The sequence below is a fragment of the Schistocerca americana genome, chromosome 11 (genome assembly GCF_021461395.2).
Source record: "Schistocerca americana isolate TAMUIC-IGC-003095 chromosome 11, iqSchAmer2.1, whole genome shotgun sequence".
NCBI classification, from domain to species: domain Eukaryota; kingdom Metazoa; phylum Arthropoda; class Insecta; order Orthoptera; family Acrididae; genus Schistocerca; species Schistocerca americana.
Window position 1 is genome coordinate 17,419,905 of NC_060129.1, and position 26,459 is coordinate 17,446,363.

At 37.2% G+C, this 26,459-nt stretch overlaps 1 long non-coding RNA gene across 2 annotated transcripts in view; it reads left to right on the forward strand.

Annotated features, from left to right (window-relative positions):
- The window catches only part of LOC124553720, a 72,953-nt gene that overhangs the window by 18,759 nt on the left and 27,735 nt on the right, over positions 1–26,459 (forward strand). Inside the window, exon 3 of one of the 2 annotated variants that reach the window (XR_006968120.1) lies at positions 9,283–10,813. This is a non-coding gene — a long non-coding RNA (uncharacterized LOC124553720). Of the gene's footprint in view, positions 1–9,282; positions 10,814–26,459 lie in introns of those variants that run through there. The other variant, XR_006968121.1, reaches the window with a different exon arrangement.

The following is a 26,459-nucleotide window of genomic DNA, read 5'->3' on the forward strand; positions in this document are numbered from 1 at the left end:
ATTTTATTCTCATGCCAAGACACCAAGTAAGTTTACCAAGATCTCTCATCTTAAACTGATTCATTAGTCCTTTCTTCAAGTCTTTCTTCCACCTATTATTTCTATTGGAGAAAATGATCAAGTCGTTCACATAAACAGCTATAATGAGTATATTTTGTTTCTCAATTCTGAAGTAAATGCAAGAATCGTATTCTGACTTCTTTAGGTTCATTTTATGTAATGTCACATCTAATTTCATATTCCAAACACGTGACGCCTGTTTTAGACCGTAAATTGCCTTCATCAGCTTGCAAACCTTCATCTCCTCCCCGTTCTTCACGTAGCCTTCAGGTTGACGAATGTGAACTTGTTCATCGAGATCACCATATAGGAACGCAGTTTGAACATCCATATGTTCAACGTCAAGATCAAATTCAGCTGATAAAGCTAACAGGATGCGAAGTGAAGAATGACGAACAACAGGCGTGAACGTTTCATCAAAGTCTATTCCTTGTATTTGGGAATAACCTTTCGCTACAAAACGAGCCTTATATTGTTCAATTTCACCATTTGACGTTTCTTTCACCTTGAACACCCATTTCAAATTAATTTCCTTCCTGCCTGGTGGTAAATCAGTCAAAGTCCATGTTTCATTTTCAAGTAAAGATTTATATTCATTATCTAAGGCTTCCTTCCATTTTCCACAGTCACCACAATTCATTGCTTCTTCATACGAATTTGGTTCAGAAATACAGGGAAGACAAGCAAAATCATCATTAAAATATTTAGTATTGGGTTTTCTTTCACATGATGATTTTCTAATTTCTGGTAATGCAACTTCCGTGCGACTATGTACGTTGCTGTTTACTGTTTTCTCAGTGTCACTTTGTGTTAATTCAAGATAAACTGCATTTCTGTCAACTCCAGCAGATTTGTGTCAGTTCAGTTGCCCCTTCAGTGATGTTAGTTGCTGGCACCAGTTGATGACTGTCTATACGATTATCGTCAATTGGGTTACTGTTTGGATTACTGTTTCTACAAGTGCACTTTGAGTTTTCGATGAATTGCACATCACAGTCTTTCACAATTGTCTTTGGTGAATTTGGATCAGTCAGACGATATGCTTTAGAATCTTTGCAATATCCAACAGAGATAAGTTCCTTAGATTTGTCTTCTAATTTCGTCCTTTTTTCTTTTAGTATATGTACAAATGCTCGACGTCCAAAGATTCGTAAATGACTCAAATTTATCCGACGACACCACTCCATAATTCCTCAGGAGTGACGTTCTTAACAGCTTTTGTTGGAGATCGATTCTTCAAATAAATTACTATGTTTACAGGTTCAGCCCAAAATTGTCTACTTAGACCTGCATCTGTTAACATTGATCTTGCTTTTTCAATGATTGTCCGATTTAAGCGTTCTGCAACACCATTCTGTTCTGGCGTGAAAGGAGTTGCTGTTTCATGTTGAATTCCATTCGTCTTTAAAAATAACTTCATACGCCGATTGACAAACTCTTTTTCATTGTCTGTTCGAAGTATTTTGATTTTTCGACCAGTTTCATTTTCTACTCGTGCTTTGAATTCGATGAATGTGTCACTGTTGTTGATTTTAACATATAACCAAAAGATTTTCTTGACAGATCATCCGTAAAAGTGAGAAGATACCGTGATCCTCCCCACTATGCCATGCCCATTGGTTCACAAACATCAGAGTGCACAATGTCAAGTAGATCTTTTACTCTTCTACCTGATGTCTTAGGAAAAGGTTGTTACCTTTTATGCAGGGAATATACGGATCTAAATTGACGTTAGACCAGTTCAGTCCATCAGCCGTTTTTTTTTTTTTTTTTTTTTTTAATAAATGCATGCTTACACGATTGAAAAGTCCCAATCTTCCATGCCACAATTCATAACTGTCAATTTCTACAACATTTGCGTAATGGTGCACTTCATACCATTTATTTGAGTTGCTGTGGCTACTGGTGTTCCAGAAACAATTACATCACTTATATTGTATACACCGCACTGCGCATTGTCAAACAATACACACAATACACGTCTTGTCATCTGACTAACCGACAGTAGGTTGTATGCAAGGCTTGGAACATACGCAACATCATTAACAGTTATCTGTTTATTCTTGTCGTCACAAGTAACTCGAAAATGAACATCGCCTTCTCCAATAGCCTGAAGATTGCTATTATTTGCTACTGTCACTTCAGCAGCTGTGGTCCATTGGAAAGTGTTGAACGAGTTTGTTTGATTCGTCATGTGTCGTGAATACCCGAATCCACATACTAGTCATCACTATGATACGAAGATGCAGTTAGAGCCATTAACACAGTTTCGTTTTCAGTACTCACTGCATTCGCAGAATTTGAAAATTTATTTGGTTTATTCTTTGTTCTACACCCATTCGCCTTGTGGCCAGGTTTCTGACAAGCACACTTAAAATGCTTGATATTTCGAACATCACGTTCGATATTCGTCTTCTGGTGTTTACTATTCTGCTTACTAGCTACCAGCACCGAATCTGTGGTCTCATTTGTGGATGCAATTTGACGTTTCGTCGATTCTTGAATTAATCGCTGACTAACTAAATCACTAGTAATCTTGTCACCCGAATTCTCAATGGCCGTAATCAAGGGTTGGAAATCTGCTGGGAGTCCACTTAGCGTAATTGCAGCTACGAAATCATCGTCCATTTTCTTACCAAATATCAATGCTTCGAATTTGTTGAGAAAGTGACATAATTTTCGACAAATACGCCTCCATATTTTTCTCAGAACCTAATCGTACATTCATTGAGCATTGTAATAGCCCAATATAACTAGATAAACTCCTATTTTCAAATGCAAATTGTAAATTTTACCATGCTTCTTTAGCAGTCGTTGCTCCACGAAGTTTTGGATACACAGATGAATTTACAGATAAACATAATTTTGATAATACTTTCTGTACATTCTTCTCATCTTCCTCAGTGCCAGCAATTGTTTCCCATAGTCCCTCATGTTTCAGGTATATGTCCAATGTGAATTTCCAGTCGTTGTAGTTTGTCGTACTGGTCAACTTCTCAAAATTAAACAGTGATTGTCCACCCAAAGCCATCTTGAATACATTGAGATAGTTAAACAAATAAATCTTGAAAGTTTCTAAGCAAAAAAATACGATAGCAACCTTGATTTATCAGTTTATTCCTTTGGTATGAAAAGTTCACTAATCTCTCCTGGGCCCATAACCTATTAGATATTGACTCTAATTAGTCCTCTGTGAGATTATAAAGTTGACCTTTTAATCAAATACGTGAAACACCATATTGCCAGGAACACACATTTTTAGAGACCATTTATTCAACATTGTACATAACTAAGATAAAGGAGAAAACATAAACTACCATACATATAACACATCAAAGAGTAAATTATGAATGTTCCCAACAATGGGTGCCAGATGCCCCTCCAACAATACACCATTTTGATCTCAACTCAATATTTCGATCTTCCAATTTTAATGTCAGGATGTTCTTTTTTGAGTTCAGTGAATAGTTAATTTAAATTACACAATATCAACCTTTTTTTTATATCTGAACCTTAGTACCATTTTCTTTCACAGAAACAACCTTTTTTGCCATCCATCAAACAGTTGTTGTTGCTTCATTCATAAAATGTAATAGCGTTTTCAGTCGTGTTTTCATCTATGAAATTAGATGCATATTTATTTTGTAATGCTGGTAAAATTCTGTGTTCTTTTATTAACTGCCGTGTTAATTTAACCAATTATTTTGACACATTAAATTCATTACTAACTTTTGCTCGACTCCAAGAATTTTGTAGTGAACTGATAATCTTAACTTTATCCTCTTTGTCTGAAATACAATTCTTAGTTTTTAGCTTTTCTGTCAAATCATCATATTTGATCAGAGAATTCTTAGAACTTCAATCCGATTTAATGCAACTTTTCTTTTGAAATCAAACTTCCAAATTCTTTGTGACAGTAATTGCCACATTCTCAGTTTTACATTCAAAACGAAAGGTCTTTTTTCTAATTTTACTAGTAAGCAATACATATAGGATTTCACAATCTCGATCCTTTTTTGTAGTCTCTGATAAATCACAAAATTCTTTATCTAGACCATCACCATCCCTTTCTTTGTTAATAACAAATATCTTAGAATAACATGTTGGACGTAACGACTTCCCTGGTATTATATTGATAAAACAGATTTTTAAAAAAAATGATTATCAGATGTTATTTCTCTAGACCTTTTGTTATGATTCTTAAAAGGGTCCAAGCAAGAGTGGTCAAAAAGGTGATTTCATGCTACTTGCAGGTTGAATTAACCTCTGAGCCAATTCGTAAGTAAAGCAACACTTTTTCTTCATCACTATAATCTTCAATTAATGCAATGTCTTTAGGAAACAATCCATACACACCTTTATGCCAAGCTTCATTAATAAGAACACCAATAGAACACTGAGACTCCACTGGTAAATGCCACACTTCAAGAGCTCATTGCTAACTAAGTTGAGTAAACAGATGATGGTCGAAGGGGAAGACAATGCACAGACTTGTACAGGCTCATCTGTGAGCTTGTACAGACTTTCAGATGCTGTCACCTAGCCTGGTGGAACTGTCTGCAGAGGATTGGGTGAAACTGTCTTCAGAGGATTGATTCAACAAGTAATCATTTATTTTAATTTTATGTGTTATTCTTGTGTGTGAATTATTTAATTGATCTATTTTATTCCATTAGTTCTGATATTGCAGATCTTAAGAAACATATTATTGACTCTTCATGTTCAATTTTTTTCCCCATTCCGTAAGTTTCCATTCAATCAAAGTTGAAATTTGTACTGAAGTTTGATATCATGAAGATCTATCAAGTGTGTAATTTACAGATTTTTATCTGGTCCCGTAACAAAGATATTACTGGCCAAAGAATGAAAAAATTCAAAATCCTTTTTTTTTTTAAATAGTGTATGTTTTATGTGTAAGCTTCTCACCATTGATACTCTATAAAAAGTAACAGTAATGTGTAATGTAATAGCAAAAAAAATATTAAGGCTGAGAAATTCCTCCTTTAGAGGAATACTGTTACAGAAATTGAGGTTTTTCATTTGTGCCCAGTAGCTTTGAGATATTAAAAATTAAGGAATACATTATGCTAGGTGATCACAGTTTTAATTTATAGTCCAGTGTGTGCTGAATTAAATGCTTCTTGTTTGAAAGGTCTGGGGCAACTCATTACAAAATAATTTAAAAAAACCCTATAAGGCATGTTAATGCAAAAAGCCACTTACAGAGTGAAACAAAAATGGCCACAGTTTCCAATTGATAAAAAATAAAAAGAAATTAAATTTTTTTTGAGCCGACTGAACATTAGGGAACTCACACAGTAAATATCAAATTTTTGAGATGGTCGAGCAACCAATTATTTTTTTCCTAGACCGCTTGGTATGGAATGACCCTGTAAGGTGCCATTCAGTAAACCTTTTTGTTCATGCCCCAAGAATTGTTGTGTTGTTTTGGGTCTAATAATTTTAGTATCAATTTCTCTTGAGTGCTTGGAGACCAGTACTTAGATTTAATACTCTCCTGAAAATCATTCCATGACTTAGTCCTCTGAATGGGTGTTACCCCTTCTGCTGAATTTCCCACTAAGTAATCTAGTGTGAAGTCTACCTTTTTCAAGTCATCCCCCTTATTAGGTAGTGAACATCAGAATACACATAAGAAATACATTAGTTGAACAAACCCCCCTCCTCCGACCATCACCCCCAGTTTGCGGTTTAAATTTGGGAAATATGTTTTCACAAATTCATATTATTTCCTAGCTGTAAATCTTCAAATAATTCTTTCAGTACTGCCAGACTTTGATGAAATTTTCTAATTTCTAGAGCTCATTTAGTTTCCTCTAACACATCCCAAATCTTTTCAGATTCATTTTTGTGATCAGTACTGCTTTCCACAAAAGTGGTTTTGCTCTAGTGGATTACACCTCACATTCAACAAACATTTGCAATCTTTCCTCTAAGCCGGTTAACGTAGACTGAGGACTCGACTGTTTCATGTTGCAAGACTCTACGTGCTCTTTCATATTTGAAATATCAGTTTGTACTGTATGAAAACGTGTATTTCCATTGTGAAATAATGACAAAACTCATTACAAGCAATATTGTGCACCCATGATGGTAAGTTCTCCTCTAGTATGTTAACTTTATATTCTAAGTAATCATTCTGTTATTTTGTTTCGACAATTTAGACACAAAGTCAGATTTAATTTTGTCTCCCAGTTTTTAAGGGTCTTGTCTTTTGATACTTCACTGTTATCAGCTAGTAACTTTTTGAAATTTTGTACTTAATCTTTTTTATTATTACTCCTGTAATTTATGACAGTCCTCCTGTGATCTCAGTCACAGATGTGTAATCATGTGCAACACAACAAATAGGAGAAGTAATTGGTCACTTCTCACAGGATTAAGGCGAGAAGTTATGTTGTGTCGGATGTGTTGCCGATAACTAGCAACCACAGTGCCAACATCAGCTCGGTGGCTACCGGTGCAATGAATATTGTGCTAGGCATGTTCGACATGTAGTCTCATAGTCGACGGATGTGCTGAGATGGTAGATGTTTTGTCCATCAGCAGTAAATAAGTCAGGCTGTCTTCTCTGTCACACTCACCAAATTTTCTTCTAAATCATAGTTGTGTTATATCTGTGTTGCATATCTGTAATGCATCCGTCCTGTTGTTATTCGTGGCTGCCAGTTTTCTACCCTCTATTGAAGTATTTTGTTCACGAATGATGTTATTGTGAACTTTTCAATAATCATTTCTCAGTATCCTTCATTAATTGTCAAAATATTTAGCCAGTGTAATGCGTCAAGTAATGTAACTTTGTTAATTCTCAGTTGCCACAGGCAACAAATGTTATCTTCTCAATATTTCTTGAAAATTGGTATACTTTCTTGCGAAACTTGGAATATTTCCAGCATAACAGTTTCATCTCCCCTCATTGTTATCAAGTAAAGTGTAAAATCTGAGAAATGGCTGTGGTAAAAGCTGTGGGTATGCATTACATAGCTTGAGTATTCCTTGAACACCATTTTAGATTGTTGTCTGTTACCTCATACGTCTCTTCTTGATGAATTATTGTATTGCTAATTCATTCTAGTGGTCTGGATCCTTCAGGCCATGGCCATGCTCAAACATCCAATTCTTTTAGACTTTGTTCCATCTTGCAGGGAACACTAAGTGGAAGATAGCAATCTCTGCTCTGAGCCACAAAATGACTTAAAATGAACTCTCATTTCAACTCTTCTATAGTTTAAAGTGCATTACTTCTTATTAACAGCCACTGAAATAGGATATGTGGTAACAGACATCAGTCATTAGAACACTTCAGACTTAAAAAGGCTGTACAGACAATCAGTGGTACAGTAAAAACTAATTCATTTGGCATAATGATGAAACTTGTGTTTTCGGTAAGGTGTGTGTTCCAGGTAGTCTGTGACAACTTCAACTGGAGGCATCATAACATGTGCGCCCAGCTGATAGGTGCTGTGTGTTCACTGCCAATGACTGTGCCAAAACAGAGCAGTGCAGAGAGTCTGTAATTTCGCATTACACATTATTTGTGCCTATTTCATCTATTGTGATCATCTTTTGCTCGGCTGATTCTTCATAGTCGACCAGGATACTTGCTAAAACATTCTGATACACTACAAATTGTAGCTGGGAATGTTAGTGTTAAACATAAAAGTGTTCGTTTACTTCAGACTTCAGTTGCTGCCCATGTCCCTGTCTATGCTTCTGTCTTGACACTGAATGTCAGAGTGCCGTGGCACATTTACCTTCATCTACGAGTAACATTTAATAGATTTGAACATCCCGTCTATCTAGATGTGGAATTGAATTTGCGTGGGTTATTTATACATCTCTGAGAAATCTTATCATCTTTCATACTGAACCATCCATGTCCAGCTGATTTTGTTGTGGAGTGATGTAGCAGACTAACACAGAGTTCAATGATTTGACGTTCCTTCAATACAGCATGACATATTGACTTATATTGTAAATGTTTTGAAAATGTGAACAGCAACTCCTGCATCAATATAGTTTTGAGTCCGACGTACATATTTTCCTCCTGACAACACCACCCAGCGTACTTCAGTAGGATTATGCCCAGCCACGTGTGACAAGGAATGCAGAAAACCTCTTCGAATAATGTCATATACACAGGGTACTTGACTGCACTTTCACATGACATGTTAACTGGAAAATGTGTCCTGGATATGTTTTGGTTAGCAACTTGTTTGTCATGGATACTTGATTGAACACTGTAAACTATTTGTAGACTCTCATGGAAACTGTATGGAGAGAGAGTCCCCATAACATGTCCAGTGTCTCCTTGAATGTGTTCCGCAGCACTTGTATTTTCTGATTTCAGTGTGTAGGGTCTTCACAATCCTCAAAGCCAGAGATAATATTCAGTGCTGTGATTGTAATCATTTGTGTATAGTAGCGTACATAAATGGTGGTAGAAAATGCAAGCACATGTGACTCTCTTGGGGCTGCAATGATTGCACATGATTTGTGTGCAACAGTTCTTTAATTAAGTAGTGATTCTTAAGGTACCAAATCTTGTTTAGTACATTTCCTATGTATCCATAAAATTAGTTTATTAATCATATCAGTTGTTTTGAATTATCCGCATTTTTCTAGTAGACAATTCTTAAAACCTTTATTGAAATTTTCACTTTTTTGTGGTTTTTTCTTTTGTGATAAATTCTGCTCTGATGTTCTGAGAATTGTGCACTGCAGGAGAATGCATGTTAACAAATTGGTACTACTTTGATTCTGTAAAAGATTAATGATGATGATGTTTGGTTTGTTGGGCGTTCAACTGCGCGGTCATCAGTGCCCATACAAAGTCCCAATTTTTACACAGTCCAGTTTTTTACACAATCCATTGTAGCCACCGTCACAAATGATGATGATGATGATGATGATGATGATGATGATACCGATACCACAAACACCCAGTCCCCGGGAAGAGAAAAATCCCCAACCCCACCGGGAATCAAACCCGGGATCCCGTGTAAAACATTAATGAAAATGAGCCAGTAAAACGTGTAAACTTCACTCTTGCTCAGGGCATTGTTTTGTGATTAATTATATTTTCAGCATTAGAAAGGAATGCTGGTATGTAATTTATTACAATTTATTTAATGCTGCCTGTGTAATTAGAAGTAAATCTTGTATCACACAATGCACTGTATGCTTATTCATTCATTTCAGTACCTGCTCCTGATGAACGATTGCCACCTTGAAAAAGCCATAATGGTTTCCACTAAGATTAGCCCACAAGATACACACTACAATGCAAGACTCAAGTCTTCTGTAGCATCTGCTTCCCCATCAACATCACTTTGTTCACAACAGTCTAAATGCAGTAACTGTAGCTATGCTGCAAGTTTATACAAAAGTGTTATAAGTAACGGTATTTTATACAATGACTCAAGAGCTCTGAATTACACAGTTCTGTAAAGAAGTTTGGTGAAACTATATGGCTTGAGTATTTAAATACTGCCATTGAGGTAAGTGCTTTTGTATATAGCTTTATTTTGTGATTTAGAAAAAATAATTTCTGTATTTCTGCATAGTGGCCAGGCATTAATGTCACTAGCATTGCTCAGAAGAGAAGGTTGTTACATATTTTGCTACTACACCTTCTTTATTTGTGAATTATTTTCAACATTCTACAAGTACTGCTAGGACATTTATGCATATGGTATTGAACAATGATGTAGTTGTTAATCCTTGTAAAGTTTGGCGGTATTATTTGTCCTTGGTGCATAGTGAACTACATTGCAAGATCTGATTTAGGTGTGCAGTTTATAATTAAAAGGGTAACATGAAACTTTTCTCAAACAAGTGAAAACATTGGTCTGGACTATGAGTTCATTCCAGGTACCTCTCTGGTATGGACAGATCTTCTCCAATTGTACCGTATAAGTAGGGCCTTAGGATTGATTCAAAATGTCAGCTTACTACAAAGACCTATCCATTCATTTCCAACAAATGCCTGAATTGGAAATGCACTGTTTACAAAATGTGATTCTGGTTCAGGTCTGCACTCTTTAGTAACTTGTAGCAAATATTTGTATCAGTATACACTTAGCATCAAATGCTGTTTCTAGACTATCTGCTTAGGTCATTAGCAAGTACTCTAACATTTTATTAGAGTTTAACATAAATTGTGTATGTTGGCCTCTTTGCTCATGGACCACTGAACCCAGTAAAAGGAAAATATAAGGATCTTCTTAATCCATGATTTTTATTTGCCTTGTGCATCGTATTGCAGGTTCATCACATTGTTAATGGGTGTGGTGTAAAGTCATGCACCAATTTTTACTTAATTTAGAGGTTGTATAAGTGCTATTATGGACTATAAAAAATACATGGTAGTCACAGGTTGTGAGCTGACTACTTTCTGTAACTGTCCATTCCAATTTATACATCATTCTTAATCAAGATTTGGATTAACGTCATACATAGACGTGGAGTCATCTATCTTATCCGTAAAACAATTTATATGACTGGATGCTAGCTTTTACAAGGATGGTCAGTAATCACTTACTTAGTAGTAAACACACTGTGAAATGAGCAACACGTTCTAGTGAAAAGTATGAACATTTAAAACTTAATGTCTTTGTGTACCTAGGGGATAAAAACATAGTGGTGCTGGCAAGCACAAAGAGTTCTTCTCGTGTGTAATCGTAAAATTTGTCATTTTGTTGTACTTTGAAGCAAAATATTTGTGAAATGTAATGAATAATAAAAAAACAAAAATACAAAATATGTGTAGTGGTTCCTCATTCTTGTTACATGCCTCTTCAGAGTGAAATTTCAGATTCAACAATAACATTATTTAACTAGAAAAAACTCATTGCAAATTATCTTAAAATAAAGTACTTATTAAACAATCTAAAATTTTCAAAATCAGTTGCCAGAGACTGCAGTTTGTGTGTGTGTGTGTGTGTGTGTGTGTGTGTGTGTGTGTGTGTTTTTGGCCATAAGCTTATTTGTGACAGTCTTTCTGTTGTGCCCATCCACGACTCAACATATGGCGAGTAACAACATTCCTTTTCATAATATTGTTACATTCCATCCTGGATTTTCCATTGTTTGATAAATGTTTGAAAAATTATGTATTGATAGAGACAGGAAAATTGCGTGTCAACAATGAAACAAAAACATAACATGAAATCTTTGATTTTTTAGTAACATAATGCAAAATGACTTAAGTAACATAAGTATAAAAAGACAACTGGGAAACCTGATGCTTCTGTGACCTAATGAACAAATAATAAATCATTTACAATAAACAACAAAGGGTGATCCCTTTGATTGTATGACGACAACAGCAAGGTAATCAAGTTCAGTTAAATTTAATGAACAAATTGTGAAAATACCTTAAAACAATATCAAATGAACAAATAAGCACAATAATAAGAGACTGTTGTTTGAAAAAGTAACACAAATAAACACTTTACAAGACAAATACCAAATAATAGTACAAGGTGTACATAAAGTATGGGAACACTTTCAATTATGAAAGTTTTCTTTTTACAAACATTTGATATGCGAACCATAAGTGAGCCGGCAGAAGTCAATATGGTAATCAAATTCTTGCCATACCTGTCCCAGCATGATATCTTCGACTGTGGCAGTCGCTTCTCGTATTCTCTCCCGGTGCTTTGCTACATCACATGGTAGAGGTGGTACATAAACCAGATGTGTCCCCACAGGAAAATGTCACACGGAGCGAGATCTGGTGATTGGGGAGGCCATTTCATAAAATTGCTGTCCTCTTCTGTAGCACAGCCGATCCATTGATGCGGCAGCTCCGTGCTCAGGTACCCACGAACTTCACGATGAAAATGGGGTGGAATTTATTGTGCCAGTGGTAAATAGCCTTCCTTATTGGTAGCTTCTTACTGTACTTGGTTCTAAAGATCTTTGAACAGCGGTAGCCCACCTGTTTTCATCGAACTCCGACAGACAGAAAGCTCGCTCTGCACCTGAACTGGCCATGTTTGCGACTAGCACTGACTATCAGCAAAATTACCAAACTATGCTGTGGCCGTATACATGAAAAAAAAAGAAAAAGAAAAAAGAAATCGGGGTTTCTCTTCAAAGTAACACGTGTATGATATCTGTACAATGTTTGGTTCTAATGCTATAAATAATTGAAAGTGTTCCTGAACTTTGTGTACACCATGTAGCTTAATTAAAGACAATCCTAGGTGAAATTACAAGATGGCTGGTCGAGCGGTTCTAGGCGCTATAGTCTGGAACCACGCGACCGCTATGGTCGCAGGTTCGAATCCTGCCTCTAGGTTAGTTAGGTTTAAGTAGTTCTAAATTCTAGGGGACTGATGACCTCAGAAGTTAAATCCCATAGTGCTCAGAGCAATTTTGAAATTACAAGATGACAGTTTGTGGCAGCAGAAAAATAAATCTTATTAGCTTTGAGGTATTGTGTATCCATCTATTGAATTGATCAGTAAATGGTAGATATTATTGTTTTTGTGGTCGCCTATGATGTGAAGTAATAATGATTTGGACCTGCTGATCAGATCCAAATAAATGTGCTTCTGTCCTTCTTAGTGGACTTCATTTCCTTTGCAGTGTCTTAAGTGCTAGAAGGTGAGAGAGAGATGGAATCTGTGACCAAGAAAATTGAAGCTCCTTTATACATTGAAGATAGCTCCCCTAAGATATGTTTAACACAATCATATTACACTTGTTTGAGTTATAGGTGTCTTGTCTCATTAGACTGCACAACAAAAATACATTTTGACAAAGCAAAATGTCAGATTGAGAAATAATATCAGAATGACAGTTTAAACACACATTTGTTTTTGCTCGTATATTGTCTCTATGGTAATTGTGAGCACCATTCTTTAATGGTCGCAACACATCTCAAAGTTTGACATCTAAGAAGTAATGGCCCACACCAGGTGGAGACACTGAACTTGTCATCCCATCTTGCAGATATGCTGCGCCCATATACCCCGTATTACCTGCAAATATTAATAAACTATTTCTCCCACAATTCGCTGTCTGAAACTTAAGTATTTTTTTAATGAAATATCTCAATCATATTTCATACATTAGGACAGAGAGTGTAACTCACCATTTTCCCTAAAATGATGTGTTATATCTCAACTTTTCCACTCCACCTCACACAATGTGTTGGAACTTGCCATGAAACATGATAAGCTGGAGTGGCTGTGTGTGTTCTGCTACATAACTTCGGGTGTGAAACAGCAGTATAGAGTCATGCTGAGTATCACAATAGCAAGCAGGGTGGAAGTCACTACTGGGCCTGTTATGTTAAATAAAATATTGGGTTGGTGGAATCCATAATACATGTGGCAGCTCTATCTAGTGACTTGTTGCTGCTCCTGTGTCATCAACTATTGTAAGGACTAGAACAGTTCATTGTTGCTAGTATCTGGAAAGAGTGATGAGACAGGATGTGTACTGAGAGATAAGCTAATCTTTGGAATGGATGACAGGAATGGTTCGATAGCGACATTTCAAATTTCTTTCATTTGTGCTGAAAGCAGAAATTCATGTCCCAGAGTATTGCAACAGGATGCTTTGAATAGAAGTCTACTACTATTCAGTGTTACCTGGTACTTGTGGAGAGTGAAATTCCGATTAGAAAACACAAGTGAAACCAGAACGACATAGGGGTTGGCATATATCTAGTTGATACTTATGAAGTGAAACCAACATTTGGTTAATTCAACTATCAATCTGGGACCATTCAAGTTTGTTGTATAAGAGACAAACTGTCTTCAGTATGTTCCAAGAAGAAATGGAATCTACATAAGGTGCTGAATTGTGCCACTCAAGTGTAAGTAAAGATACTACACTGTATCATCAATGTCTACTTGGAGGCCAGGTGTGTGGAGCAGTGCTGGATTGTGCTTCTTGGGCGGTGGTTTAACAATAGGTGTTTTGGTTCACGGAGAGTGGGATCTTATTTCTGCAGACCTTTCCTAACAACACATTAGTCTTATCCATGATACTGGCTTTTACAATCTGCACTTGTGTGGTAATGCAGATTTTCAAATTTCATAAATTTTAATGTAACTTCGCCACACCAGACAACCTAGACAATTATGTAGTGACAGTGTCTCTACGTAGTGAAATAATGCAAACATGTGACAAAACCATTTAGTTGTAGATGCAGGTAATGAAATATAGAGGAATAAATAAGAGTGAAACGGGGCTGAAGAGGCCACGAGGTGAAAACACAGAGCAGAATCACCAGTTAATTGAAATGGATAGTTTCATCTCCCACGTAAGATAAAAATTGTTTTTAATCCCTAGACTGTAAACTGATGGGGTAACAGAATGTAACTTATACCAAAATCTGTTCTAAATATTTCTGAGATTTGCTGGATCCACTACAGTAGATGCTATATATCTTTATACTTGGTCAAGCGATCAGACTGAGCTCAGTATCTGTAATGGTCTAGTGCAGGGTCATGTAAATTTCTTAGTTCTGCCCAATTTCATGGCAGTTTGTCGTAACATCCCATGATCTCCTAAAGGGTATATCAGCATCCTAGCATCCTTTCAACTATGGAGCTGTCTCCATGTTCAGCTGCATTGTTCTTCTGAATTCTCTTCAAAATAAATGTTAATCTTTTAGCCAGGTACTTCACTTTGCTGGAATTCATTTCAGGTGACAGCTTATAAGTCTTGAAACAGGAATGGATTTTGTGGTGATAAACAGCCTCAAAGGGAATCGACACTGTGGTTTCATGTATTCTGGTGTTGTATGATGAAATCACATATGGTAATAGACAATCCCAGTCTGAGGGGAAGCTAATCATGTTATAAGATAAGATTCTAGGTACTGTTTTATGAATGTGTTCAACCCTGCCATTACTCTTAGAATGAAATGACGTAGCTCTGAACTTCTTTATTTTAAACAGTCAAGATAACTGTATGATAAGATTGGACATAACGTTTGTCCCTCGTCTGCTATAATGGCCTCTGGACTTCTAGATTGTAGTGCAAAATAAGTTACCAGTGCTCTCACAACCATCTCAGCGGCCATGTCTGCAGTGGGTCACACAATAAGATGATGAGAGAAACGGTCAGCGACAGATAAAATGGATGTTACTTTTTACTGTTAAGGCAAATGGTCCTGCAATATAGAGTGCTAAGACTTTGAAAGGTCCAGCTACCTCAGATATAGTTTGAAGAGGTACATTTGGTTTTTGTTCTTGCACTCTCTGCAAAAAGACAATTTTGAACATAATATCCTAATTTATTTATTTATTTATTTATTTATTTTCGTTTTATTTTGACCACCAATAATGGCCTGCCCTGTGTGCCTGCATGGCACTTTCCCCATTACGATGTGTCTGTATACACTCATGACTTTGTTGCAGTATATACTTGCCAGTAGTCTCGGGATTCTTGTGCCTTCTTTAATTCCTCAGTAAGCACATCAGCTACTTGCAGGATCTTAATTTTTGTACTCAAGGCACCTGGATTCTGATTTAACTTTCCAGGCTTAAGTCTGGTTATGTAGTCATATTCACAGAGTTTTAAGGCCAATCTAACAAGTCTGCTGCTGGGATCCTTTAAACTCAAAAGGCACTGTAAAGCAACACGATCTGCAATTACTGTGAACTGTCATGCCTATAGGTAACACTGACAGTAATGGGTGCCAAAAACAAGAATCAGAAGTTCATTTTGTGTGGTGGTGTAATTTTGCACAGCTGCTACAGCTGACGTGAAGCATAACCAATTGGTTTTTCTTCACCATTTTGTATCTGACTCAAAATACAACCAGCTGAGACATTGCTAGCATCACACAACAAGATTAAAGGTAGAGCAAAATGCCGATAACCCAAGACAGGTGCACTTGTTAAGAATGTCTTTCAGTTTTAACATGGCCCTCCTGCTATCCATTGTCCAGATAGGAGCAACTACCTTCGTTAGTAATTTTGCAAGTCATTTTGTGGTGACCGAATAGTTCTCCACGAAACGGCGATAGTAATTTATTAACCTGAGAAATCAGTTGCAATTGTTTAATGTTCCTCGATGCTGGAAAATCATTCACTGCATTTTTTAATTGTGGTTCCGGTCTTAACCATCTGCTAAAATTATATGGCCTGGATAGTGCAAAATCGCAGTTTTTGAATTTCAAATTTAGATTAGCATCACTAAAATGGGTTAGTACGTTTCTTAGCTACTTTGCATGTTCTCTCACTGAATTTGAAAAGGCAACTGTGTTATCCAGGTATACTAGCCACATGGTTGGCTTTAAACCTCCTAAAAGTAAATCAGCAAAATGTTAAAATGTTGTGGAGGGGAAGAGGCAGGTGTTTGGGGGGGGGGGGGGGGGGGGGGGGAAGGGCTTTCTTTGATGTTCATAATGCCCACAGGGTACAACAAAAGCTGTCTTTTTCTCCATATTTAATAGCTACATGAATCTGATAGTAGCTGGAGCATGGTGAAGAATTTGCATTTGACAAGATGATTGAAAATATCATCAATCCTTGCAAAAAATGCTGCAAGCTTTTCCTCTGTAACTGGTTTTGTTGGGGACTACCACTGTAACGAGCGTACATAAACAAGGTGTATACGACCCGGGACAACCGTTTTTTTTTTTTTTAGAATTCCAGGTATTTTTCATTGTTTTCAGTTAATTTTTTGTAATTTTGACTGGTAAGAACCGATACTCTAACAAAGGATATTACTGTACCCCACTACTACAGAATAATACTTCAACAATAAAAGATAAACGAGAGAAAAAGAACAAAAATTACTTAAATTGCAAAGGAAATGCGCCATATACAATGACGACACACAGTGCTCGTGCAAGTGTCTGCCAAATGCAAAATGTGTCAAAGGCTTTAGGAAGACTATGCAATGCTTCATAACAACAAATTGCCTCCGATGAGCATGAAGTCACAACTGTTTACATTAGATTCGTTTTAGCAGTTACGAGTGGGCTCATGCGCATATGCAGTTGAGTTGCTTTTGAGTAGTAGATTCTCCTGATTCTGGCTACAGGAATGTGGATGTTGGCTGTGCAAGCAGTCGCATCAAGCAGCTAGATGCTACCGGGAAAAGGGGGCGCCAAATTCATATTCTTGAGGAAAAAAACTTGTATCACAAAGTGCCTAGCATGAAGCGCATGTTTGTCTATTGATTATTCGTATGATTTTGAAACGCATCCCTATTGGATTTTGAACATTTTTGAACACATTTTAAGTTGATTTCTGACTGAATCATAAGTTGATTTTTCAATGCATGCATAGTGTATGTGATGTCTCATCGCATCTAGAAATAAACTTCCCGTAGATGGGACAGGGCTATACGAGCTGAGCGGACTAAAGCCAAACGGATGAATGCCAATTGCTGTCTGATTACGTGGTTGATTGGGTTTGTGAATGATCAGTGTTGTTATAATTACTAGCGAAATCCATAGATTCAGACTACCAGAGCGGAAATAAACGACTGTCAGGAATAACAGGTGAGAAAGATTATGTATTATCTTCTCTGTGTATCCAAGGAAATGAAATTTTGACAGAAAATTTTTGGCCATATCGCTACACTAGTAAGGACCAGTAGTACAGTTCTCATCTAGCAGCCACTTAAGTTCTATTCTGGAAGTAACATGGAAAAAGTGTTGCACAAAAACGTAAAACGCCTAACTGGAAAATAATTGTGGGATAACCTAACCTGTGATTCTGGCAGGGTTAGTGAAGTTAATCAGCGAACAAATTTTGACAATGGCACGAATAGCTACAGAATTGGTGGTGACAAGATTGTTTGTGGAACGAGGAAGGAGAAGAAACGGGGACAAATTATGGGAGAATAAGACGATCCCAAATTTATATAAAAATTTCGTAATACAACTTTTCGATCTCATGCTTGAGAAACTGGTGCATATGAATGAAAGTGAAACTATTTCCTAACATTAAGTTTTTTTGTTTGTAGTAGGCCTAATAGGCATTTGATATTGGTACATCGTGAATTATATTCTGTAGTGTTATAAAAATGGCCATTGGTGCCAAAACAGTCTTGTTTATTTGGTGTGTGTTACAAAACTGCTGACATATTATAAAGGCCTATTTTGTTTTATCTAGCAGACAGCGACAAAATAGATGTAATCAGATCGAGAAACCACGCCAGTCTTGCGTATTATTTGTGTTAACAGCTTTTTCAGTATTAGATAATGATATTTTGATTTTTCATGTAGAAAAACATTTCACGAACTTTGATGAGGTAATACCATAGATCCTTTACCAGAAAGGAAAGCACACCATGTAAAGCTGTAGTGAGATTAGAGAGAAAAAAATGCTAGGAGCTAAGGATTGAAGAAATGCATAATTTCTTGATTATCTCTTGTCTTTATTGGTTTTATGTATCCTATATTTAATTTTATGTCACACAAAACAGCAAGTTATTAGCCAATAGGCAATAAAGAGTTCAGATTTCCTGAAGAGTTCTTGGTCTCCTGATTACAAAAAATCCCATCCGCTATTAATTGTGAGATTTTGTTTTTTGAAAAGGGGCAGGCTGTCAAACTTGTTGACTGGGAACAGGCGAGGCCCCACAGGACATTTCAATTTCCACTGTCCTAAATATAGTTTGATGGCATCCATTACAAAATATACACGTTTCAATTCCATGGAGCGAAATACAGTGATATGCGTTAGAAGAATGATTTATCAAGAGGCGTGGCACTGCACTTTGGCGTACTTAAGACCAAATAATATGTCTTACATTTCCTCGAACACACATGTTTTATGTTTCAGACTTTTCAGAAAGATGTGCGCTACAAGATGAACATATTTTTGAAAATTCGATTTTTTTAGTATTGATCTGTTCTGCAAATATCGTAGATCTGGGGCTGATGCGCAGAGCAGTCAGAGTAGAGTTGTAGCGAGTAGTCTCCACGTGATCCGTGTCTACATTTAGTGATTTTGCTGTTTACCCTTCATGTACTCTCACGTCAAATCAAAACAAAACGGATGTCTGTGGCCGGGAGGTATCAAGTGAATTAAAATACATTCACATAATTATGGAAGGCTAAAATATGGCATTAGTTTCAGATTTTATTTTATTTCTACCTTTCTGACAGTCAAGTATTAATCGCCTTGTGGAACAACGAAGTTATTTTTGTCTGTTTGCTAAAGAAATTTGGCTTTTATTAACCTTTTCTGCAGTGGCAGTCAATGTATTTGAAACAAAATATTTAATTCCACAGTGCTGGCTAGTTTCAACTGTTCGCTGCATTTCACGTGCATGGTTCCCCCCCCCCCCCCCCCCCCCCCAGCACATATGGCATTATGCCATAATTAAGAACCAAACATGATATAATACAATACTGGTGCTCCAATAAAATTTACATCGCGAAAACCACACTGAAAAGCTTAATATCAAGTTCAGGTCTATGTCATTGGAAATCTGGACATACGAGTGTGCACTTTAAATGTACTCATTTTAATATGGTTCACGAAATTCCGATGCTCATGGAGTATCTTCTAATGTCTTGTTTCTTTTATGACATAATGTATGATCTTTCAGTGTTTAACACATATGCGCATACGGGCTTCCTATGTTATGATAGCTGTGTCGCCTGTAATTTGCGCTGTCTGGCAACTGCTGAAACAAACCTATTTCTGACAGGTCGCGGGAAAATATTGCAACTAGTGGTTTGAAAAGCATTACTTTCAAAGTAAATATCCTTCTACGTAAGTTGAACTACGTGCAAGAATGTGCCATGAATTTATTAAATTAAAGAGCGTTTGACTCATTTAAAAATCAGCTCTTTGATGATGAGTCATTTAGAAGAATTTTGAACCCTGAAGATCAGACATTTATCTCATTATTGTAAATTTTACTGGCACATTTGTGTGATGTATCTCAAAGTGCAACACACACACAAAAAAGGTCAACATTATATGTGAAAGCTTAGCTTCTCTTGCAGCATATTAACCTTAGAGACCAATATTATATGTGACAGCTTTGCTTTTCTTGTAGCAACACCATATATATTAATTTAAACTATTAACTTTCCCTGTTTGTGTGTTCGTGCTACTTAACAGTGATGTTGCTGCTGGCTGACTACATCACGTATCCTATGCTCTGAATATCGGCTGGCGAGATCACGTGACATGAGCTATGACTGGCTTACAAAAGCGCATCGCAATCTTGATTTCAATGATTTGGAAAGTAACATGTGGTGTTTGGTGGAATTCTAATGTATACTTTTGTAATACGAAAATACGCAGCATGCATGTTGCTGCACATGAAAGATATTTCCAAATCTTGTCTTTTTCCCTGAGTTTCATTTTCTATAGTGCCAGGAAATTCTATCCCATGTATAAAACCATAACCATTCAAAGAACTGATAAGGGAAAATACACTGTCACTTAACATGGAGAAAGCTTGTTTTCACCTGGGAGAAAGTGTATTTTTATCCGTGAAAAATCCGGGAATTTTTTTTCCTTGTCCGCGTATACACCCTGATAAAAGTCCAGGAACACTTTCAATTATTTATTGCACAAGGACAAAACATTGTACAGATATCATATGTATGTCGTTTTGAAGAGAAACCCTGAAAGTTCTTTTTTCATGTGTACCGTGCAACGGTTCTTTCACGTTCTCGTCAATACGGTACCAGAACGTATAAGTTCTACCACTGTAAAGATGGAAGATCCACGATTCGGAATGTCAGAACTGTGTAGTAAGTAGTGACAGGCACACTCCAAACCATCAACTCTCGGAGATTGATTTTAACTGTGTTCAACCTAATGGTAAATTATCGAATTATTTTTCTCCGAATCATGCAGTTTGTGGGAAAAGCAGTGAGAATAATTACTTTTGGAAACCTTTTATCAGACAAAGCCTGTTATAACAATAAACTGTTTTGCTTAATAAAACGGCCGCCAGCCCAAATCGGGCACAGTGTCCACACAAAAAGATGAAGTCAATTTTCGACACTGAATAAATAACTACTTTCACTTACTATGTAACTGAAACACAACCACTTAATTTCCATTTACTTGGGTCACTTGGCAGTAAGTACTATTAATCCCACTTTCTGTTACTTATGGAATTTATCACTATACTTCAGTAATTATTTAAAGAAGACACACATACGTTTCAACAAGAATACAAAAAAATATTAAACTTATAGCTATTATTCATATGACCAAAACTATTATTTAACACGACTAGATTTCATTTCTTTAGGGCTTTTATTTGTTATCGTTTAACTAACACCAATATTTGTCTAGCTTTCTTTGACATGGAGAAGCGACATGAACAAATACTGTTAAGATTGTTGCAGTTAAACAATTATGTTACCTTACTTTCAAAAATGCTATTGAAAACTTACCCTCATGGTCACGCAAAGCAGTGGTTCAAAACCGATATGTGCAAACTTTAGTATTTAATAATGATTTTCAGAATTTACTACCAAAACAATACTATTGTCAGTAATTTACTATTATTCAAGCTTCAATAAACATCAGAATACTCGGAATAAATTTGTTTAGGTAAGGACCCTACTGAGGTAAATGAAATTGGAAAATTATAGTTAAACACAAAGGTACATTTGACGCTTATATTCCACTGATTGAAGAAGGATGGTTCATACTGCGATACACTTCTAAATAAAGTACTTTGCCTGTTACTGATGTCGAAGGTGGCATGAGGCAGTGCTGCATAATAACATTGCACAGGTACGGCTCTTGGTGTACATTGCTCTATGTTCCTCTAGGTGGCGACGATAAAATTGCAAATTTCTGAGCTATTAATTTATTGCCGTACTGCGCCAATCATGTAGACCACGTCTGAGCGTGTTCACCACTTTCAGGGCAGCTACCGGCTGTGTGTGTCACTTGCGCGCCAATTCTCACTCGCGCGCCCCACCACCTTTCCCATTCCACCACAGAACGGAGTTCCATTCTACCTATGATCCCTACACATTTTCATTTTACACTTCTGCTTACAAAAACCCTAAGTATGAACCATCTACAATTGCATGACAGCACATACATACAAAATTGACATAATTAATTACAGTTGTACTTGAAATATTACATAATTATTTACAAAATATGTTTTAATACATTTATTCCACATACATCAAAGAGGTTATTTTTAACAGATAAACTACACTTAACAAAAGCTTACTCTCGTTATAGTATTTGCTTAATTTTTCAAAATTATTACGGAACTAAAAATTTAAAATATACAGATTAATGGCAGTATTATATTTACAATAGCATTACAACTGCCACAGCGTATTTTGGTAATTTGCCAATAGTCGGTGCTAGTCACAAGCATGGTGAGTTGAGGTATGTTGTAGTTTGACAAATGGGAAAGTGAACAGGCATAAATGTCGAATATGGGATACAAAGCATCCACACAAATGCATTGAATTTGAGCGTGATTCCCCAAAGGTAAATATTTTTTGTGCCTTATCACGTCGAAAACTGTACAGGCCATTCTTCTTTGTCAAAAGCACTGTCACTGGGTATTCCTACTTGGACATGTTTCAGCAGAATGGGGATCCACCCCATTTCCATCTTGAAGTTTGTGGGTACCTGAACACAAAGCTGCTGCATTGGTGGATTGGCTGTGCTACAAAAGGGGACAGCTGTTTCATGAAATGGCCTTCCTGATCACCAGACCTCACTCCATGTGAGTCTTTTCTGTGGGAACACATTAAAGATCTGGTGTATGTACCACCTCTACCATGTGATACAGCAGAGGTCCGGGAGAGAATACGGGAAGTGACTGCCACAGTCGACGATGCCATGCTAGGATGGGTATGGCTAGGTATCAATTACCATACTGACATGTGCTGGGCCTCTCATGGTTCACATATCAAATCTTTGTAAAAAACTAAAACTTTCACAGTCTCTCTTCAAAGTGCAATATGTATGACACCTGTACAATGTTTAGTTCTTTTGCAATAAATAATAATTGAAAGTATTCCCAGACTTTATGTACACCCTGTATGTGACAACCAGGAACTGAAAGAAGGTTTAATTACTCCAGCTTTTAGTAAATCTGAGGCATTTTTGTCTACTGCAGGCTGCAAGTGATAGGATATGCAATATGGTTTCCAGGCTATTGGCTTGGTATCATATGTAGGAATCTTGTGGTACATAAAGAAGTTTGACAGAAGTTGTTTCTTTTCTTCAGATGAAGTTGCAAAGTCAGCTAGAATGGGGTACAGTTGACAGTGCGTATATCTAACAAACAAAACATTTATTTGTATGCCTGTATTGATGAGGAAGGTAGAAGTTCTGCTGTTCATTTATCTTGCAAACTTACATTTACCACTTGAGCAATTCCTATCTCTCTTACCAGATTGGCTTTGCAGAAGGGGAGCAAGGAGCAGTGGCAGAACTCCTCCCATTCACATTTCGAGTATTCACATTCCTTCGAGCACCTCGTTGACCTACTTGGTTAGCTGACCAGTGCTGTAGAGATGGACAGTTTTCTCTCTCGTGTCTGATTTTTCTAAAACAAGCACATGCTGGTGCCAAACACTAAGGAGCCGTGTAACTTTTTGTTATTTGCGAGTGCAACACACTTCGGCAACGAATGCACATCAAGTGGGCTTTATCCCGGTGGATGATTAGACGAATTGTTGCACCTCCTTTGTGAGTTGTATAGCCTATCTTAGTGTACTCGGTGTACTTCACCTTCTCACATACCTGTGGGGTCAATCCTGCGAATGAGAGAATCTGCACAGCAAGTTTCTGATTTCCTCAGTGGTATCTCATTCCTTTCATTACTTTCTGTTAGCACATATGTACGACAAGACACAACTCTTATTCGGTCAGAAAATCACTCGAAACCCTCTCCAGAATTTTGATATTTGATGGAAAGGTTGTCCTTATAGTAGCTGACGGTATTTATCTCTGTACATATCCTCAACGCATTCTGAAAGGATGTCAGATGCCTTGGTATTTCTCAGCCCTTCCTTGAATCTACATAAGTGTGAACCACTCCTTGCAACTTCGTGCTGGTACTCCTATGAACTTTTCGTCAGTCGATGGGGACGGTTTCCCTGTATCCATTACATTATTGTACTACTGTGTCAACGTTTACACCTAGTTTAGAATCGCCTATGGGAACACAGAAATAGGGAAGTTAGGCTAGCTCCAGGCACAGTGCTGTTTCGCAGCATCACTTTTACTAATGCCTCACTAAGGTGGCTTTGCAGATCACACACACACACACACACACACACACACACACACACACACACACAAAATTTGATCACAGACCTTGATGATGTCAGTGGCAGCATTGGTCCAGAGGCATTTCCCCCTACAAGTGAAGCTTGCACATTTAATATGTAGTAATTGGATAGATAAAAAAAATCCAGTCACCAAGTGATGGCAGGAGAAAGGTTTTACTTATGCAAGCTTTTGAAGCCAGTGGCCCCTCCTTCCAGCATAAAGATTGAACAGGTAGGGAGAGAGGCGAAGGGAAAGGAACTTGAGACTTCTAGGGAAAGGGGTGGGGTTCTGAAAAGTCACCCAGAATGCAAGGTCAGGGGAGACTTAACAGATGGGATGGTAAGCAAAGACGCCAACCATTGCTTGGTGAATGGATTTTTTAGCTATACAATAACAGTATATTGTCATAAATCGATTATTTTGATTGTTACAATTAAATTGCTCATTGACAATAGATTGGGCAGCAATGCAGTGGCGATGCCCGGTGTCGAGGTGGCATCGGGACATCATAATCATGATGTGGCCTCGTGCGACCACGATAGAGGAGGCAGACGAGGTTGAATTTCCTTACCTAATGGCAGTGATGGCAACGTGGCATTAGGCCTAGGTAGACTGTGGTGGGCAGCTTGGGCTGACTGTGCTAAGCACTTGTCTGTTGCACCGCAGCATGGAGCCGGACTGTCCTGTCCGATGGTTTCTTACATCTGTTCACGGCTTAGTAATTTGTATGGGGCACCTCAAAGCTGAAAGTGGGTCAAATTTGGCATCTCACTTCAGATGGCAGTTCTTACACCCACTTGGGGGTTTAGTCAGGATTGGATAGTGATGTGGACTTGTAATTAATATACGTACTCATGTTGGGAAAAGGAAACCATACCAGTTTATTTGCTCATAGGGATTACATTGTGAGAATGTCAGGAGGACAGCAGAAGGTAGTTCCAGAATGATCTTGGAGCAGAAGGGAAAATGCCAAGGTAAAGAAACCGAGCCATTTAGTGTTTGCTATAGGTGGCGGTTTGGAACATAAGAGAGAGATGCTCTTCAGCTCTGATAGCAGTCAGTGTCTAAAGTCAAGTGATCCTGTGGCGTGATTTGGTTGATAGGTAGGTCTTTACAGTGATGATTTATCTTAGTCCATCATGAACTGGCCCATTGTTGTATCAGCAGCAAGGCGACATACTGAATGGGAGCCCATTTGTAAAATGAAGTAAAAGTAATTACTTGCTTACGGAGACTGGAGTAGCACCTTGCAAACAAACTACTTTCCAATAACAGTTTTAGCCATGGATGTGACATTTCCTGAGCCTTTTACACAACTATTGTGTAAAAATGGGTGTTTGTGAGACTTTAATATGGTGCATCATTTAAACTATATATTTTCAAATTACAAAAGTATAAATATGAAAAACACTGAATGTGACACTTAAGTTTTGCGAATATGTAAATTTACATGGCATCCGGTGTCTTTTAACATAACGTAGATCGCAGCCTAGTTAGGCGATACATGTTATTTGTCCATAAAAATATGTCCGATCTCTTCCTCGTGATCAGATAAAGATGTTAATTTAAAAATATTATTTAGCTAATTAGTATATAAAGAACTCCCCACTGTGTGTACTTCGTGGTGTAATATTTGCTGAAATGACAAAAGAATTGTCGGCTTAGGACATCATCAAAGTGTGACAGATATGGAACATCTTCTCCTGCTACGAAGGGGTTATTTACTTATTAGGGTTGTGGCTTGGCAGTGTTTTGGAAGGCAGAGAGGAAGAGGCACTGTCTGCAATATCAACACCCAGAATAAGCTTAACAAGGCTGAGGAGCAATGTCACTCTCTTCTGTGGTGTTATGAGATTCAATTTGAAAATGTTGTTCTCGTTAATGAGATCTGTTTACTCAATGTATATGAATGTCACATAAGAGTAACAAAATACAAAAGAGTTGCTTAAAAGGCAGTTATGTTATTTTGTGGCTTGAAGACTAGAGAGCTGTCTTACAGCCCTCAATCCTCTGCAAATGGAAACAAAGTCACATGACAAGACATGGTGGCAGTGCATAGCAGGTCCTTAACATGGAGAAACTACAAGAAGGTAACTGACTTGAGGTAAATGTTTATGAGTAGCATCAGGGTGACAGATCATTGAAATGTAATGT